The 20,614-nt window shown below is 31.3% G+C and overlaps 1 long non-coding RNA gene across 1 annotated transcript in view; it reads right to left on the reverse strand.

Moving 5' to 3' along the window:
• Window positions 1-16,460, reverse strand: part of LOC126746715 (uncharacterized) — a 28,837-nt gene extending 12,377 nt beyond the window's left edge. Inside the window, exons 1-2 of the long non-coding RNA XR_007663952.1 lie at window positions 16,226-16,460; window positions 3,776-3,954 (exon numbers count right to left, since the gene is read on the reverse strand). This is a non-coding gene — a long non-coding RNA (uncharacterized LOC126746715). The remainder of the gene's footprint in view (window positions 1-3,775; window positions 3,955-16,225) is intronic.
• Between the last annotated feature and the right edge of the window lie 4,154 nt (window positions 16,461-20,614).

The raw sequence follows: 20,614 nt of genomic DNA on the forward strand, positions 1-20,614 counted from the left end.
AAGTAGATTATGAACAGCCAAAATGGAACAAACTCAAAACCCGGCATGTTTTTAGTGATAGACTTTTTGGGGGGCCCAAGGAAAACAAACCATTATCAATATGTAGTATGTATTGAACAAGTATCTATAGGCGAGGGGGAAATCTATGTCAGTTGTTTTGGAAGAGAAGATAAATATTCTACTGTTTTTGCTGCTCGAGAAGAACCAACTACAGAGATTGAGTTCAGCTCAATAGTAGCAATTTTACCAGACCCCAAAATTAAGTTAAAAAAAAGAGAATTGCTGTATATTTTTCCTGGCTATGTTAGTGTATTTGAAAAATAGACCATAATTGGGCAAAAACTGAGTTAACTAGAGTTAAGTTTTTTATTTTTCTTTATGTTTTTTAAGAAGTGGCTTTGTAGGCATCTTTTCTTTAATAAAAACTACTCTCAAATGTTTAGTATTATTTAATGGTGTATTTGTAAACGTTGCACATGGGGTAATTGTAAATGACAGATTTTGATATAAAACTACCATAATGTTAGTCAAGGAAAAATTATTATCGGCCTATTTGTTTCCAATTACCCTTTGTTTTGAAACATTATCACCGATATTTGGACTAAAATTAATTTACATTTATCCCAAATATCAGGGAAAATTGTAAATAGCACCGGGTAATTTAAATGAACCATAATTCCATAAAACTGCAAAAAACTTGATGGAAACCATCTTAGATCAAAAGTAAATACTCTAAGGAAGCCTATAATATATCCAATGATTTTCAAATTATTTACAAATATATTTAAAAATATTGACATTTATCAAAATTGCATATTTCATTTACAATTACCCCACTTGACCCTAAAGTGTATGGTGCACTTGGTATTGTTATAAGGAATTCAAGGAACTTCACATGTTATCTTCATGTTAACATAGGTAATGTTTACTTGTACACAGTTTCGTATAAAACCATGCTAAAGGACTTTAATATTCAAACATTAGAAATAAGGAGAAAAAACTAAAATTTTCAGAGTCGAATAGAGGCCTACCAGATGAGACAGTGATCTTATATATACATCTGCTTGTCAAAGACCCACTTGCCGTAACTGCATTAAAAAAATCCAATAAAACTGATAATTTAAATATTTGGAAATATGTTTCTTTATATTCACTTATAAATAAAAAAAATTGTAACTTGAGATGCTACATCTATCAATGCTTATTCTTTTTTTTTTTTTGTTTTATTCATTAAACGGAAAACCCCCATTACAAAAAAAAATAAATTATAAAATACCGTTATGTCAATAATTAATAATCCTTACTTAAACTATTAAGAGTTAAAAAAAAAGACTCTAAAGTAAATAAACAAAAAAAAATATCTTTGTATTAACCAATAGATTAGGAACATAAATTCTCACTTGGTTCACCCATCAAACAACATATTAATTAAAAATATTAATTGAACAATACTAAGTATTCAAAATTTTCATTAAACTACCCTTAAAAGACCCATATGAATTGCCAAAAACATCTAGCCTCTCCTCCCGATCCAAAAAATCTAGAAATCTCACCAAAAAAGAGTTTTTACCATAATTGGTTCTATGGAACCCAAAATGAAATAAATTATTTTGTCTAAGTGTTCTCTGAGGAATAGAAAATTTAACTTGGGAAAGTAAATCCGGACAGGATATAATACCATTCAACAACTTATAGATAAAACAGATGTCAAACATTGTTCTTCTTTTATCCAAAGACAAAACTTTAACATGATTCAATATTTGGGAATAATCATGATTAGCAATAAGATCCAAATTAAACATGTAGTTATAATATCTTAAAAATTTGTTTTGCACACTCTCCAGTAATGACTTATAGACATTATACTGGGGAGTCCAGATAATTGAGCCGTACTCAAGCTGTGATCGTACCAATCCCACATATACAGATTTGACAGCTTGCAATGATAACCCCTCACAATTTCTAAGTGTAAAATCCAACTTTCTATTAGCTTTTTCTACTATTTGGTCTATATGATTGCAGAAGTTTAATTTCGTGTCAAACAGTATTCCTAAATCCTTAGCAACATCCTTTAATTAAAGTTTCTGGCCGTTAATTATGTAAAATGATGGTATCCTACTTTTTTTCCTATGAAATGAAATTTGGAAGCATTTATTAATATTCAAATCCAACAAATTATTTTGGCACCACAGAGAAAGGCCATCAAGATCTTTCTGTAAGAGGCTGATATCAAGTTCATTCATAATAACCAAGAAAAGTTTGAGGTCATCAGCAAACATTAAAAATTCACAATACTCCAAGACATCCCTAAGGTCATTAACAAACAAACTAAATAGCAAAGGAGAGCAGTGTCCCCCTTGTGGCACTCCAGAACAAACTTCAATCACCCTAGATATAAAATTACCAAGTTTAATCACTTGCTTTCTATCACTAAGAAAGCTAAGCAACCATTTTAGCAATCTATCAGAAAAACCTATATTTCTCAATTTTCCAATTAATAACAAATGATTTACCTTGTCAAATGCCTTGGAAAAGTCTGTATATACGGCATCAATTTGATACCCCCTCTCCAAGGCATCTGACAACTTGTTGTGGTATATGAGTAAATTTGTAAGAGTGGACCGACCACCTCTAAAACCATGCTGTTCCTCAACAATAATTTCTCTACATTGCCAATTTAAATGGGCAAACATAAGGCTGTCAAAAATTTTGGGGATGGATGACACTATGGACATACTACAAATTTCTGACATTATCCCTCGACCCTGATTTAAAAATAGGAGAAATATAACCATCTTTTCATATGTCTGGAAATGTTCCAGAAATAAGAGATAAGTTAAAAAGTTTACATAGTGGCTGTGATAGTGCATATCGACAGTTCTGGACATCATTAACTTATTAGGCAAAGCCCCCAGCTTATTAAACACCTCAGCCAGACTTATGACAGGACAGTCACTATTAATTTGGCTAAAAGACTTTTCAGGTGGGGTTGTGTTTGCATTTGAATAGACTGCAGAAAAGTGAGTAGCGAATAAATCAACAATCTGCTGACCATCAGTTGCAACACTATTATCTAAAAACATTTCCCTTGGCACAATGTTAGATGCTCTTTTCTTATTAACGAACTTCCAAAAATTGTTCGGATTACTAGTCAAGTTCTCATTCAAAGTAGCAAGATAATTTCTGTAGCACTCTTGACTTAACCTTTTACACTGAGCTCTCAGAACGGTAAATTCATGATAATCTATTTCATCATATTTTTTATGCTTACTTTTTTTGAGAAATACCAATCTTCTTAATTCGGTAGAAAAATATGGAGGAAAGCTAGATGTCTTATATTTTTTTTAGGCACAAAACATTGTATACAAAAATTTAAAATGTTATAGAACTCCGACACCATAATGTTAATATCGTTATCATTAAAAATAGTATCCCAATTTATAGAAAAAAAATAATCATTTAAATTCTGATAGTTCCCATTTTTAAAATCAAAATAAAATTCCTCAACCTTAAGTGAATCCAACATTACATTGTTGTCTACTCTAAAATTACAGGTATAAGAAATATGATGAATTGAGCCAACAAAAAAGTGGATCTGGAGACTTAAAACATTTCATGGCGCTATCAAATTGACATAAATAGTAGTAAATAAATATTTCAAGTAGTCTTAAGTTATCGTGTTTAGTGTGTACGTGTATAATAAATCGGTTAACTATTTTGTTGCCTCGAGTGTCTTAATTTACACCAGTAAAAACGCTACAATTTGAAAACATACCTGACCTCACTACAACAGGTTTTTAAAGTTGCAAAATCAATGTCTGAGGGTTTTTCTGCAGTTTCTGCTGTGCCACAGGGTAGTAATTTGAAGTCGTTGCTCTTTTTAATTCTTCTTGATAGCCATCCAAGGGTGGTAAAACACAGGGAAAGTTTCCTTTTTGTTGACGACTTTAAGATCTAGAAGTTGCAAGAAGATATAAACTTTGTAGAAAATTGTTTGAGCAAAATCGATATCAAATTTCCTTATTTCATAAATAATAAATTATTAATTAACAAAACAGAGGTAAAGGATCTGAAAGTTGTTTGTCAAAGTAATATAAAATTCAATAGTCATTTTGAGAGAATACTACTAAAGTGTATGGTGCACTTGGTATTGGTATAAGGAATTCAAGGAACTTCACATGTTATCTTTATGTTAACATAGGTAATGTTTACTTGTATACAGGGTGTCCAAGATAAGGATCCTAAGCATGGGGATCTCGGTACCTGTTGAAGATACAGCTTCGGTTAAATTAGGAAAAAGTTGTGCACTTTGAAGCGTATTTACATGCCGTTAAAAAACTTCAAAAATTTCCATGGCCTGCTGAGATATTTGGAAAAAACGGAAATTTGCCAATATCGATTTTATTTTTTCCTGGCTTTATTTTAAAAGATATCAAAAAACTATTGACACTTTCTCATTGACACTTTTAATGTAGTACGTGATGGCGCTTTTAAATTTTATATCCGACGTTTCGTTTTCGAGAAACCCTCATCAACTTTATTTTTTTATATGGCGCTAAAAGAAAGTACAACCTGTATCTGATTCGATGATGATGTATCACATGTCACATTTTTTTGTTAGTTGAAAGGAAAAATGCAAATTTTCAATTTTTTTAGCATATTTTTTAAGTAAGCTTTGGAAACAAATGCTTTGACGTATGTAAATACCTGTTACCGAGTCTGTCACATTTTTGTTAATATCTATTTAGAGAGTGATGAAGCTAAATGAAGCATTGATTTGCATTGTACATCGTACTACTTATAAATAAAAAAAATATAACCAGTAATAGACAAATGTTTTATGATTTTTCTAACGATATGCAACAAATAATGAATACATTTTAAAAATAACGAAAAAAGCAAATAAATTAACGCATTTTATAAATTTAATTTAAAACAGGTGTTCAAACAGGTTTCCGTTATTTTCTAGACATAAGTATGATCTTTTTACAGTAGCAGTTAAAACATCACGCAATATCTCTGGCGTAATACTTTGAAAAGCGGCCGTCATACATTCTCGTAACTCCTGCTCAGTTCCAAAAGAATGTTGATAGACTCGGTTTTTAATAAATCCCCAAAGGAAGAAGTCCAAAGGGGTTAAGTCCGGGGATCGCGCTGGCCAAGACACTTCCCTGGAGGTTCCAATCCACTTTTCAGGAAAAAACGCTGCGATAGGTACTGTCGAACTTGCCCAGAATTATGTGCAGGAGCCCCGTCTTGTTGAAACGAACAGCTATTGACTTGTGCCAGAGGTAAATCATCTAAGCAGTCTTCTAAATCATTTTGCAATAAATTAAGATATCGTTCTGCTGTTAATGAATAATGGTAAATAAATGGACCTAGTATTTTGGTTCCTAAAATTCCACACCACATATTAAACCCAAAACGTTGTTGATGTCTAGATATTTTCTTAACACGCGGATTTTGTTAGACCCAGTAATGACTATTGCGGCGGTTAAAGATACCATTATTAGTGACCATACTTTCGTCGGACCATATTATTTTTGATGGAAAATTAAAATCCTCTTCACAGGCACGTGTATACCATTCACAAAAATGCCGACGTTGCTCGAAATCCCCAGGTTTAAGTCCTTGGCAAATTCTAAATTTGTAGGGGTGATATCTGTTTTTACGTAAAATAAACTGAGCTGTAGATTTGGCCACTCCTACATTTTTTTTCAATTTGCCTGGTTGATATCTCGGGGTTTTCAATAACTGCTTGTAAAACATTATTTTGAGTTTCTTCGAGAGGTTCCTTTTTTCGAGATAAAACAGGCTTTTTAAACGAACCATATTCTTTTAAATTTTGAGCCAACTCTAAGAAAATGGATTTACATGGTTGCTTCCTATCTGGAAATTTATTAAGATACATTGCTGCTGTATTTACAGTATTTTTGTAGCATGACAGCATGTCAAACTTCTCTTCATGACTACAATGACCACCAGGCATATTTGAAGATAATAACACAATTTTAGCAATAATAACGACAACAGTAAATAATAATAACAATAATTACTCAACAAACACCTCGACAATCACGGTAACAACGACGGCAATTAATATTTAATAAAAAATATGTGACAGGGTAAAAGGTATTTACGTCAAAGTGTCAAAGCATTTGTTTCCAAAGCCTACTTAAAAATATGTTTAAAAAAAAAGAAAAATTGTATTTTTCCTTTTAACTAACAAAAAAAAATGTGACATGTGATACATCGTTGAATTTGTAATAAAAAATGGAATCAGATACAGGGTGTACTTTCTTTTCGCGCCATATAAAAAAATAAAGTTGATGGTGGTTTCTCGGAAACAAAACGTCGGATATAAAATTTAAAAGCGCCATCACGTACTACTTCAAAAGTGTCAATAGTTTTTTGAGAACTTTTAAAATAAAGCCAGGAAAAAATAAAATCGATATTGGCAAATTTCCGTTTTTTCCAAATATCTCAGCAGGCCATGGAAATTTTTGAAGTTTCTCAACGGCATGTAAATACGCTTCAAAGTGCACAACTTTTTCCTAATTTGACCGAAGCTATATATCCAACAGGTACCGAGATCTCCATGTTTAGGATTCTTATCTTGGACACCCTGTATAGTTTCGTATAAAACCATGCTAAAGGAGTTTAATATTCAAACTTTAGAAATAAGGAGAAAAACTAAATTTTTCAGAGTCGAATAGAGGCCTATCAGATGAGAACAGTGATCTTATACCGGGTAGTGCGTCGCCGAGCGGAACATAGGAAATCCCATGTAAATTTTAAGGGAGTCAATTATTGGCTTCTCTGTACATTTTACATAAAAAATGTAAGATAACTTTTTGAAGAGACCAATCTGGCAAACCTGCAAAGTTTCAAAAAATTTTAATAAGCGAATCTTGAATTATTCAATTAAATGTAATTGCAAAATTGCTAAATTTTCGGTTCAGGTAAAACTAGACACCAGCCACCAGCAAACAATTTGTTATAAGGCTTTGTCAAATCTGACGTACAGCCGAATACAAGAAATGTTTTTTTTTTCGTTTTATCAATCTCACAACCATACATTCAAGTAAGACTTAATTATGACTATTATTTATTAAGTAATTATTTATTAACTTAAATATGGCTATTTTTTCGTCGATTGAATAATTCATACCTGTTTTCAAATATCGACTGTCACTAATTTTGTAATGTATTGAATAATAGGATTTACGCATGGTAAATATGGCAACCTCGCATAGGTATTTAAATGTACGAGTTGGGCAAAATTCGATAAAATGCAATGCAGTTCAGTTATTTTTGGGGAAGAGCAACAATAAACGGTTACTGTTCATCTCGTGTTTTAATTACCATTCCTGGATATTACAAATTTATTGTCACATTTCCTCACGTCAGTGACAATATTCATTTTACTGGTTTTACCTGAACCAAAAATTTGCAAATTTAGCAATTACATTTAATTAAATAATTTAAGATTCGCTTATTAAAATTTTTTTAAACTTTGCACAAGGGTTTGCCAGATTGGTCTCTTCAAAAAGTTATCTTACATTTTTTGTATAAAATGTACAGGGAAGCCAATAATTGACCCCCTTAAAATTTACATGGGTTATCCTATGTTCCGCTCGGCGACGCACCACCCGATATATACATCTGCTTGTCAAAGACCCACTTGCTGTAACTACACTAAAAAAAGCAATAAAACAGATAATTTAAATATTTGGAAATATGTTTCTTTATATTCACTTATAAATAAAAAATAATTGTAGCTTGAGCTATGATAGCTTGCTACATCTATAAATGCTTATTCTGCTCTACATGTTGGATAAAAATATATTTAAGTAAAATCTGTACTGTTGTGACGAATTCATGAAGAGTTAGATATGTTGTTGGGTATTACATCAGTAATACAGTAAAAATCAATTTAGAAAATACTATGCCATACACTCAAATATTGAAAAGAAGATATATAACCTTATAATTTTAATGAAACCTTTCGTTATATTTGATTTAATGTAAGTTCAATAAGTCTTAAATACAATAATTTACTTGAAGTATAATAGATCTTTTTTATATACACAGGAGCTGAGAATTAATCAATTGATCTCTGAGCTTGTTTCTTCTTTTCAATATACTACCTCATTTTATTATAGATAATAAACTTGAAAACAATGAGAAAAGCCTAATTTTAAAAAAAATTAAATTTCTTAGGTTGATGTTAATACATGCTTTTTTAATGAAATTTAATTAATAATGTTGTAAGCATTCCAAACATTAAAAGAAATAATGGTGATGTCATTTGAAAAAAAAAGTTTAGAGGTGATTTTTAGGGGATCACTTGTCGGGGGTAGTGTTTATAAGTAATTTTGGGTATACATTTTCTTTTAAAAAATTATACTTTAAAATAAAGAAGTTACAGCCTGTGACGTTGATAGTGGAACACCCTATATAAATCGAGTTTCCTATAAAAAAAATACATATTAAAATAATTATTATTAAGTCTTAATTCCTTTGAAATGTCTTTTTGTTCTTGAATGACTGAAGAGCTTCCATCTTTCTTCAAGATTCATTGTATTTAGGTCTAACATAGAAAGATTCGATATTTTTCTTTTATCATGAAAGTGAAAACTTAAATTTAATGTTGAGTGATATGTCATTCATAGTTAAGTTGACTTGGTTTATAAGTCCTTAAGATAAATGACTTGATTTGTCAAAGTCAAAGTCAAAATATACTTTATTTGCTAAGTTTACAAACTTGTGCTAAAAGGTTCCTAATCCTAGAATTTATAATACAAGTATTTATTTGGTTATACAGGACAAAAACAGAATACAGAATCAATTTTGATTGTACATAGAAGCATATTTTATATAAACAAAGAAAAAACCAAATAATTTTAAATATTAAAATGAATCGTTAAAATACTCTTCAATGCTGTAGTAAGCTTTTGGTAAGATTAATTTCTTTAGTTCTCTTCTAAACTTTTTAAGGTCTGTAACAGTCCTAATTGAAAAAGGAACATGATTAAATATTTTACGACTAATAAATATAAGAGAGTTTCTCGTAAGTGAGGAGGTGGGGATTGGAAGAGATAAGTTGCCCACTTGACGAGTATTATGACTGGTGCAGGATGGTGGACTTACGGACTTATGTATGAGTGTTGCAGTTTCCAATATAAAGAGTGAGAAAAGTGTTAAAATTCTTTCAGCTACAAAAAGAGGTTTACAAGAGGATAATGCATTCATTGGTAGTTTCTACCAAATAAGAACTATGAAGTAAAGACATTGTCTTTGAAAATTGGGCATGACACTGGAGCATTCAATTGGCCTGGAATGGATATCAACCATTTTCCATCCATAACTCTATTAACTTGAATATCTTGGAGTTCTATGCAAAAAGGGCGACACGTTGTAGCATTATGCAGACAGTATGAGCATCTTTACATAAATATTCATAGAGTTGTAGTTCGGCAGATAATTTATCCATATAAGAATCCTTCCTATCGCTAACCACAAGGAATGGTTTTTGTAGTAAGTTTAAGAAAAATTGATTTTGGCGATACAGAATAGGTATAATTGATACTAGTGATATATATCTGATTCGGCCAATGGTAATACTAATCTAAAGGTAATGAGTGCACCATTTGAGTCAAATTAAATTTAATTTCAATAATCTAAAAATTTTAAAATGTTTTAGATATTAACTGGTATTGGCAAACTATCAATTGTTAATTAATTTTTTAACATATTTATTTCTTTTATTTATCCAGTTGGATCAATTATTGAATTATGTAATGTGTTCAACTTTTCCAATTATATTATAATAATTATAAATGATTTGATATATCATTGATATTTAATTGATTATAAACTGTAGTTCAAGATATTGATAACTATTTGATTGATTGAGTGATACTTTTTTAATTGTAATATGCAACCTTTTAGAATATATTGATTTGCAGATACATTTTTTTTGTTTTTCAATATGTATATTTGGGTTTATTTGTCTAATACTATTTTCAATTCGTTTTTTATAAGCAAATAACGCTAACAAGGTGTTTTCACATTCTCTAATATAAATAAAAATCAGTATTTAAAACGATAATTAAAATGTTCTTTTATAATAAGAGTGAAATCTTATCTAATTTGTACGGTAGTATTTCAGGGTTATTATTTAGATCATGGAATTTTACTCTATTTCAATCAGTTTTAATTCAATATAAATGTATATATTCCAGATAAATATGAGCAGCCATTAATTTCATGGGATCTTGTGTATCAATATAAACAATTTTTTCCTGAAACAAACTTTTTTTTATTCAACAGCTAAAAGAAGAGAACTGGGCTGACGTTTTTGGTCAGAATGATAGCTAATGAATTGCTTTTACAAATATATTTCAACTGATTTTTAATCAAAGTTTTCCAAAGAAACTAATATGTCAGAAAAATAAAAAAGATCTCTATAAATATAATAAGGAAGTTAGGGAAGTAAAGGATTAATTAGATGTATATTTGATGATTTTTCCAATATATGCAGATAGATACAAAATTGTAAAAACAGATTGAGATGACAGCAGCTAACCCTAGAAGCTTCTTGTTATGGTCTATAAAGCCCAAACGAACGTTTAAGTATTCCTAAAAACGTAAAAGATAAATTGAGCTACGAAAATGACATATCAGCAAGTATTATCAACATTTGCATTCCAACAATATCTGAAGTTTTTGTGAGGGAATGAGGGAATTTATACGTAAAAATTACAAGGTTAAATTTCAACAATAATTTTGTAGTTGAAATTTGACCATTTGGCATCCAGCCCTGCTTGATTAAAAAATAAAATTTTGTAATTTTTTTTTCAAATCAAGCTTGCCTTGATATGAGCATGTTTTAAATTTTATAAGTAGGTAAAGTAGTATTTCTAGGCAAGATATAAAAAAAGTTTATAAGAAGAAGTTGTTTAGAATGCAAAATTAAGCCCGAATACTGAATTACATACCCATAGGCCTACTTGATTTTTACGTTTTGTGTACCAATTAATTTTTTTATTCATATTTAATTATTAGAGAAAAACTAACTAATTTATTTATCTAATAGGTAAATCACTGATCTAAGAGTAACAGACCATCCTCAAAAATATGATTGTAATAAAATGTACATAGCATGTCTAATTTAAGAAGAAAAATTATTTTATTTATTTTTATTTTAAATTTACTCGAAGTTGCTACCTCAAAACATGTTTCAAACGAATTATTGAAACATTTTTCAATATCTTTCCTAAACATTTTAAAAGAATTTCTAATATGTTCAATGGAAATTTAATTACAAGGGTCTCTAATTCTTTGTTTTAGTAATTCCCTGTCATTTGCTAATGGCTCTGAATAAACAATTTGCCTGAGCCGGCCCCATAAAATAGGAATCAAAAATGGTTAAATCAGGTGACCTTGGCGGCCACCCAATCGGGCCGCGTCTTCCAATCCATTGATTTGGAAAAGTTCTATTCAACCATTCTGCTACTCGAATAGTGGAGTGCGCTGGATAACCGTCGTGTTGAAAATAAAGATTTATTCTTTCATCAACTGGTAAAGGTTCTAAGTATTCTTCAAAAAATCTTTCCAAAATTCAAAGATACGTTGATTAAGAGATCCTTCAATAAACTATGGTCCAATAATATCTAAATGGTAAGATATGGCGCGCCATGCGTTGACTTTTTGAAAATATTGCCTTTTGCCATGGATTACAAAGTTTGGAATTTTCATTGGAAGTACCTTGGTTTAAATGCTTTAATATTGTTGGCATGATAAATGCTTTGTAATTCAGATTTACTTATGTTCAGCACCGCCGACCTCAGTAATTGACTCCAAAGCCAGGATTCTAGCAGCACCGTTGTCATCGTCTTTTTCTGTTTTTTGTTACATAACTTTGACAGTGACAATATTTTATAGTAGCTGCTACATTTAATTGAGAATGTTTACATTTTAAAAAGTTCCACAAAAACTCGTAAATGCAGCAAAAAAGAACCCAATATAATAAGCGACATGCATTCCACGAGCCCCAAAAAAATTCCTACCGATCGTAAAGGAAATAGTCCAAGGGCAATAATTTTAAAAATAATTTTCACTATTTTAAATATTAATATTGAAAAGTAACAATAAATGATTAAATAAATAATAATTTAAACGTAAAAATCAAAGTAGGCCTATGGTTATAAATATCGGTATTCGGGCTTAATTTTGCATTCTAAACAACTTCTTATAAACTTTTTTTTATATCTTCCCTAGATATACTACTTTACAATGCTTGATTTGAAAAAAAAATAAAATATGCAAAATTTTATTTTTTTATTTAGCAGGGCTGGATGCCAAGCTGTCAAATTTCAACCCTAAAATTTGTTGTCATTTTTATGTATAAATTTGCTTATCCTGGGATGCACTGTAGACTGATCAGCCTACTTCCAAGTTTTTCAAAGCTGTTTAAGTTAATTGTTTGCAATCAACTTCTCAGTTTTTTTAAAAGAGTGCAATATTTTGTCTGATAATCAATATGGATATCTTGAGAGTAAATCTACACAAACTGCCATATTTCAGTTTCACTTGTGCAGTCTTGAGGAATTTGGAGAGGCGAAAGCTTTCATTGGCAATATTTTTAGACCTTTCTAAGGCATATGATTGATTAGATAGAAATTTATTAATAAAGAAATTACAGTAATATGGGGTGAGAAATAATTCCTTAAAATGGTTCACTTCTTATCTCAACAATAGAGTCCAACAAATTTAGATTATTTAATTAATGGTGTTCATAAATGACTTGTCTTTTGAAATTATTGACATAGCCTAAGATTAGCCAATACCCTAAGAATATTTGCAGATGATGACAAATTTATTAGTGGTATTTCTGAACATATCTAAGCTATGCTAGAATGAAGATCTACTGTTTCAAAAAAGCAAAGATTGGTTTAGTAAAAACAAGTTTATACTGAATGAGCAAAAAACAACTGTTTGATTTTTAAAGCAAAACAAAACAAGGAAGTGACCCCAAAAGAAGTACACCTCAACAATTACAAGGTTAAAGTGTGTGTACATATTGATGAATTTTTAGACTTTTCAGATCACATTGAACATTTACAAGTTAAATTAAATAAAGCTTATTTTTGTTTCTGTACAGTGCTAAAATACCTAAATGAATGGATTAGTATTTTGAAAACTTTGAGTCCGCAGCTAGGCATGGCATTATTTTCTGGGCAGCCAACTCTAATATAAAACATATATTTGACATTCAAAAAAAGGTGATTAGAATAATGTTTAAGATGCAGTAGTTAGAATCTTGTAAATCTATTTTTAGATCTAAGGGAATTTCAACTGTGTAACTTGTTTATATTTGAAGCAGTGATGTTTTTATTTAAGCTTTTATTAAGCGCTTTTATTTACCAAGCGCCTTCATACTTCTGTGCCTTGTGTTCATTAGGGAAAACCTACCCAGGTTTGCGACTCATGCTAGCACTCACAGTCATGACACCAGAAATAGCGGCTCCTTGGTGGCACCATTTAGGAGACTCGAGCGTACCCGTAACGGCGTGTCTTATTATGGAATTAAGTTCTTTAATGTCCTGCCGGTCTCCGTTAAGGATTTGCCTCTTAATGCTTATAAGACAAGGGTAAAACATTTTTTAGTCACCAATGCTTTTTATTCATTTGAGGAATTCCTGAGCTCAAATTTCAGTGCTATTGCATAGGCTGGGTCTCTTGACTTTTAGTGTTAAGTGTTTTTAAGCATTACTTTTTAGGCTTATATGTGTTTTATTATTGTTCTTAGGTAAAACGAATTTTACAGTTTAATACTTTTTTGGAGTTATATTTTTGACTGACTTGTGTAAAAGCTTTATACTTTTTGGCATGAATAAATAAATAAATAAAATAAATAAATAAATAAATAAGAATAGAGATAAGTTTCCTACTTCTGTTGATCATGGGTTTAATACTCGCATATGTAATATTAACTACCCTATATAGAGGCTTTCACTCTTTGAACAGAGTCCCTACTATATGTGCATAAAGTTATTTAATAAACTTCCACATAAAATATAAACTATAGAAAATCAAACGAAACAGGTTTAAACAGAAGGTGAAACTGCAAGGTGAATACCTAAGCATGTAAACTTATATGTAGTAATGTCAGGGAGATGTTTTTTTTTTTACTAAATAGGCCTTTTTTGGTGATATCATTTTATTTTATATAAGTTTTCATATATAATGTTACTTCATAGTACTCAATAAAGAAATATATTATTATTATTTCCTAATATAAGTGTATCTATATAAATAACTTCAAATGGTTTCAAATGTTTGCTATTATATTTAGATTTTCGACAGATTTTACAATTATCAATATATTTTATAATAACATTTTTCCTTGATTTCCAATAATAGCTTAATTTTATTAGAGTGAAAGTTTCTTGAATCTGCAATGAATAGTTTTTCCTTTACGAGAAAATTAAATTAATCTTCAGGTTTAACATTATTTATTACTCGGCAAAATTAAATTAATGTCAATTCATTAAAATGGTTACTTAAAACTTGTTGGAAAACTGGACATAAATCTTGTGAGAAAAAGCAAATGAAATTTTTTTTTCTAAAAAGAAAATCCTAAAGTCATTATAGGAAATACTCTTTCAAAGACATTCATACAGAGACTATTAAACCCCCCCAAATCCCTCAAGCAACTTTTGCAACAAAATATTGATGCTACATCAAAAGCTTTCTTCAGATCAATGGACACTGCCACAACCACTTGTTTTTTATCCAAAGCTCATTAAACATAATCTAAGTTTGTTTAAATAAATGATTTTCAAAAAGAAATGAAACAGAAATGAAGGAGACAAAACAAGGGACCAGTATTCCAGAATATGTCAAACCAGAGATAAATATTAGACATCTTACAAGTAGATATTGAACACAGCCCTATATGTGACTGATATAATCTGATCATTATGACTGGACTGAAAAGTGTGATTTTAAAATCAGCAACCCTAAGATAAGAAATCTCAGATTTAATATGGTCTTTTTGCATTTTAATTGTATAATTTTATAACTCTTGGTTATTCAAAGTAAATAAACTCCTGGACAAAATTATCGCACCACTGAATATTTTGTCAAGAAAATTTAAATAAAAATAAATATCAGTTAAAACAGTTGTAATATCTTTTCTCATATAAAAAGCAGAACTGGACCAAAACTATGTTTATGCTTTATCATGGAACATGCTGCTCGTGAGGAGTGAGACTACATCCGCAGGAAAGTTTTCATAATTTGATACGAAGAATGCTGCAAAGACTTCAAGCCGTCATTGCAGCTAGAGGTGGCAATACACATTATTGAGAATTCATTATGGGTCTATTGTTTTATTTTTGTATCAAAATTGAAGTTTGAAGTTGAAAATCGATGCTTTTCCTTGTATTGAATTTAGTTACTTAAATCTCATTTTGTTAAATAGAATATAATTGTTTTTGTTAATTAATAATGCATAGTTAACAATGCTTATAAGTTTCCTTATTTTTTTATCTTTATTAAAAAAAAATCTCTAAAAATCAAGTGGTGCAATAATTTTGTCCAGGAGTTTACATTCTCCATGCACCTGTGACTAAATCTGTGATACTGTAAGCAAGTGCTTTGTTTTCAAAATAAGTCTTTTAAGTAATCTTACAACAGCAATCTCACCATTTTAAGAATATAAGAATATTAAGAAATTAAAGGATACAGTCCATCTGATTGCTGCTTCCTTTGAACTTTTATGTGCTAGCTTTTTGGTAACTATTAAAATTGCGAATCTCTTAACTAAATGAGTTGATAAAGACAGATATACAGTATCTTCTAGTGAATTAAAAATTAGTTTTTGTCATAGGGTTAGTACTTGGTATCTGTTTGCTAATACCATTCCAGGCCTTTTACTAATTTCATTATTATGTTGTTCCATAAGTTTTATAATGATAGAAGTAATAAGTGGTAGAAGCTGTTTATTTGATATAATAAATATTATGACTTAGGGGATGACTTAGGATAGGGCAACAAAAAGCAAATACCAAACTCTCAAAAGTGTTATAAACTATATAATTAAATTTCTAATTACCTAAGAGAAACAGGGATATACATTTCTTAGACAGGTAAGTGACTGCTCCCTTACCTATTTATTCAGCAAGTGTCAAACATCAGAAATATTTTAACTTACGCTATTTTAAATTAAATACATGGGTCCTTCTTGCATGGACCCCCTTCGCCATTGCTGCCTCCTTATTCAGGAAGAGAGTTAAAATCTTATCTACCAGCCCTAGCAACACGCCACTTTCTATCTTGCCGTCTTCCATGAGTGCGTACACGATAAGCTGTAATTGTAAAAGGGTCTTTTTTGGAATTTCACACTTATTTTCTGACCATTGCCTACAACGTAAAAGAAAAAAAATAGAATTAATGGTTAGTATTCAAGAGGTTTGCCGCCTTCTCACATTTAACACTGTTGTTACTGACAGCTGCCAATATTGTCTGTCAATATTAAGTGTCAAACGAAAAGAAAATAAACTAATGCTTCATCCAGATGTTATACAGATGTAATAAAGATATCGACGCAACCGGTCGATATTCATTTGGGATTCATTCTTCATTCCCTCGAAGTATCGTATACTTTTGTATATATATGTTACCGCTAATATCCAAAATCCGCTAATATGCATAATATCTAGACATATTGGGAATTATGCGTAAATACTAAAACCGTTGGTAGTTATGCAAAATAACGGCGCGTATCAGAAATTATCGATAACTACTAAAATCACCTAGATTCAATTAGAAATTAAATATTTTAAAATTATTAAGTTTTTATTATTGTACGTTTATGGCCACGGTTGCTCCTGATGTGATGTTATGACATAGTATATGAGCAAACTATATATTATATGAGTGAACTTGTGAAAAGATAGGCTTAAATCGCATTTTTCCCATGGTGCGGGACAAACAGCACAAGTTTTTACTATCGCAATGGTCCACAAAAACACTCAAATACGTCTTTTTTCAGCCAAACACTAAAGAAAAAATAGAACTTCACAAATGCCGTGTTACCATTTCAAATTTTTTTGAAGCGGTTTTAGGAATAAGAGTGTTAATAACTTTTTTTGCTTTGAAGACCTTATTTTTGAGTTTAGAATAACATACATCTATGTCTACTTTTTATTTTTAATCCAAAATCTAACATCAATAAGCTAAATTAATAGTATTATTTTTTCAATTTATTTCTTTCTTTGAAGAATTTTTTGTTTTGTTTATTACAGATAGCAGGGCCAGACTCAAAGACAGCAGAGATTGATTTGAGACAGGATTGCTTTACGCATGGATAATTCTATGTAGCCTGTTCTAGAACAAGTTCACCAAAAAATTCATCAATTCTGGCACAAGAAGGCAAAACAAAAAAAGTTGTTTACAAAGAAGTTCTTCAGTAGAACTTTTCTTTTATTTTCAAATTTCACGCGAGCAACGCCGCGGGCATTTAGCTAGTTCATAAAGCGTTTGTTGACATTTAGTAGAATTATTTATTTTTATTATTTTTTGGTTTTGCTTTAGGTCTCTTTGGGATGCAATTCTACTAGTAACTTCAAGTATGTCGATCTGGGTATCTGTGTCTATAGGTATCTTGTATCGACTTCTCCATTTTCGGATCTTCTGGCACCGTGATTACCACTTTGAGTCTCTGTTGCAAGAGGGCTACCTACTTTTATAGCTGTGTATACTGTGTCGGCCCATCTTAAGGCCTGCTATTTTCTCAAAATTATCAACTTTACGTAGTAATAATAATTAACGTAGTAATAATGTCTTTGTTCGGGACAGTATTATTTTCCCCTAATTTCATAATGAGTTTAAGTGTACTGGCAACAGAGCTCATCTGTCAATCTATTTATAATTACTCGCTGTTAGTTCCCCGCTTCCCGGACAATAAGTTAGTCGTTTATTGTCATCCATTCGGTAACAATTAGGTAACGTCGCGCAGCCGCCGTGTTTTGGCCCTCTGTAATCATGCGGTTACTCATGTAATTTTTAAGTTTAATGTTTGTTAAATACTCCCGATAACTGTGTAAAAAGTGTTTATTTGTTTTCTTTATCATTTGAAACTCAAGTATGAATAAATTACGTTCTGAGTACGAGGAATTCGTAGTTTATCATTTGCCCTGTATCCGAGTATTTTAAGTGGATAAAGCAGCTAAGACGGGTAGTTTTAGCTGGCCCCCACAGTCTTCTTCTCCCGTTTGTGTTTACGCATCTGTAAATTCCTTAGCTACTAAATTATTTAATCTTTTTTCATATTTTGCGATCTTAACGGTTTGTTCCTTTTTTGTCTGATGTCTTTCGTATTTGTCACTTTTATATTCTGCAACCGTTTAGTTTTGTTAAGCCTATTTGCTTTGCTAAAGTTTTAATATTTTTGTGTACATTTTGCGTTTGGTCACAAAACTTCATTAGTTCGTCAACCCTAGTTTTCAGTACTTCAAGGTTTCTCGATATGATCCAAAATATATTCTGTGCTTCTGGAGTAGCGTTTCGTTTCCTTTTTTTGTTTTTGTTGCATACTGCGTCTTCCTCTTCACTTGTCTGGTGTTCCTTTACCTCCTACGATATGGTCCCCTTTGCAAATGGGGGTGTCCTGGATATACTGTTTCTCGCTGGGAAGAATCCATCTCTAATAATTCCTTTCTCAGTCACTTAGGACTGTTCCCAGGCCTGGTTCCCTGCCAATGGAAATGGGCAGTTTTTTGGCTGACGGTCGGGCGGGACCTGCTCGCTCACCCGCGTCACCGACCGGAATTGGGGATCCGTGCCCCTGCTCCGTAAAGTTTTCTCCTGTAGTTTTACCCTCCTATTATTTATTTATAGTTCTTGTCCATAGCCGAGTCATTATCATGTTATCAATTTATTTTATTTTAATTTTTTTATGTTTTATTTTTTTTTTTTTGAGGTGTAGAAGGATCCTTAGCCCTCGAAAACCTAATAGCGCCGGGATCGGAAATATCAAGGGTTGACCAAGAGCGGTCGAAATAGAAAGACGAAAAGAGTCTCGCCCCAAGTTTAGAGGAAAGAAGGCGAGGATGAAGGAAGGAAAGTGAGTATGAAGGTAAGTACCTGAGCCGCCCTTTGCAGACAGTGATCCAATCTCGCCGGAGAAGCATTCGAGATTGGATAACTGGGAAACAACTCGTTTATTACTTCCGACACTCTATCATCTGTCAATTTTATTGGTTCTGTACCGCCTTTTATGTTTTTCCTGACAATGTGATAGGCTTGTCTTCACAGGTCGTTCTCCAGTTCATTACAGAGTTCTTGTTTCTCCACATTTTTGTTTTTTTCCTTTCTAATTTCGTCCTTGAGCGTTTTCCGACATAACAAAATGTATGCTCGACGAAAAATCTGTAAAGCATCTTTCTACAGTGCCGCTTTCGAACGATACAGGTACGCGCCGAATTGGGGATATCTCAGCAAACATAAAACAAGAACTGGTTTCAAAATAACAAATTCGTCTTGCAAATGGATGACTCAACTGATGTTGCTGGACTGGTCATCTGCTAGTAATTGTGCGATATCCATATAAACATTCACTCGAAGAAGACTTGCTTATGTGCTCATCGCTGCCTACTAACATAACCGGAGAAGACATTTTTAACACGATTAACATATTTTTTAAAGAAATCCAACTCGATTGGAATGATTGCATTAATATTTGTACCGATGGAGCCAAGGCTACAATGACAGGTAGAACAGCAGGAGCAATCTCTCGAATAAAAATGAAAGCGCCAATTTGTAATTCCAGCCACTGCATCCTGCGTAGATAACCACTCGCTGTTAAGAAAATGCCACCAAATCTAAAATTGGTTCTTGATGAGTTAGTGAAAATAATAAATTTTGTCAAGTCACGTCCACTACAATCCCGATTGTTCTCAATATTATGTGAAGATTATGGTAGCGATCATAAAACACTATTGCTCCATACTGAAGTGAGATGGTTATCTCGGGGTAAAACTTTAACAAGGCTTTTTAAACTAAGAACATAATTACAAACTTTTCTTACAGATGTTTTAATTTAAAAGACCGTTTGTCCCATAAAAGCTGGTTATTTAGACTAGCATTTTTAGCAAACATCTTTGTAAAACTTAACCAATTAAACCTGTCACTACAAGGAAAACAGACAACAGTTTTCAATGTGAACAACAAAATAACTGCCTTTAAAAGAAAATTAGATTTTTGGATTACTTGTTTTGGTAAGAGAGAAATCGAAAGCTTTTCATTGCAAAGTGAGTTCCTTAGTCACCATAGTCTTAGTGATACAGAAATATTTCAAAATGAAATATTTGCTGGATTGGTGCAATATCTCAATGATCTGCAAGAGACTTTTGAATCTTACTTTGCTGAAGAACAGAATACAAAACTGAAAATAAACTCATGGATTCAAAACCCTTTTTCATCTAAATTACAAAAGCCTGAAAATATATCTAATCAGATCTATGAATCATTTCTAGAAATGACATCGGATACAAGCATAGAATCATTGTTCAAAACAATTTTACTAAATGATTTTTGGTGC

The sequence above is a fragment of the Anthonomus grandis genome, chromosome 18 (genome assembly GCF_022605725.1).
Source record: "Anthonomus grandis grandis chromosome 18, icAntGran1.3, whole genome shotgun sequence".
NCBI lineage: Eukaryota > Metazoa > Arthropoda > Insecta > Coleoptera > Curculionidae > Anthonomus > Anthonomus grandis.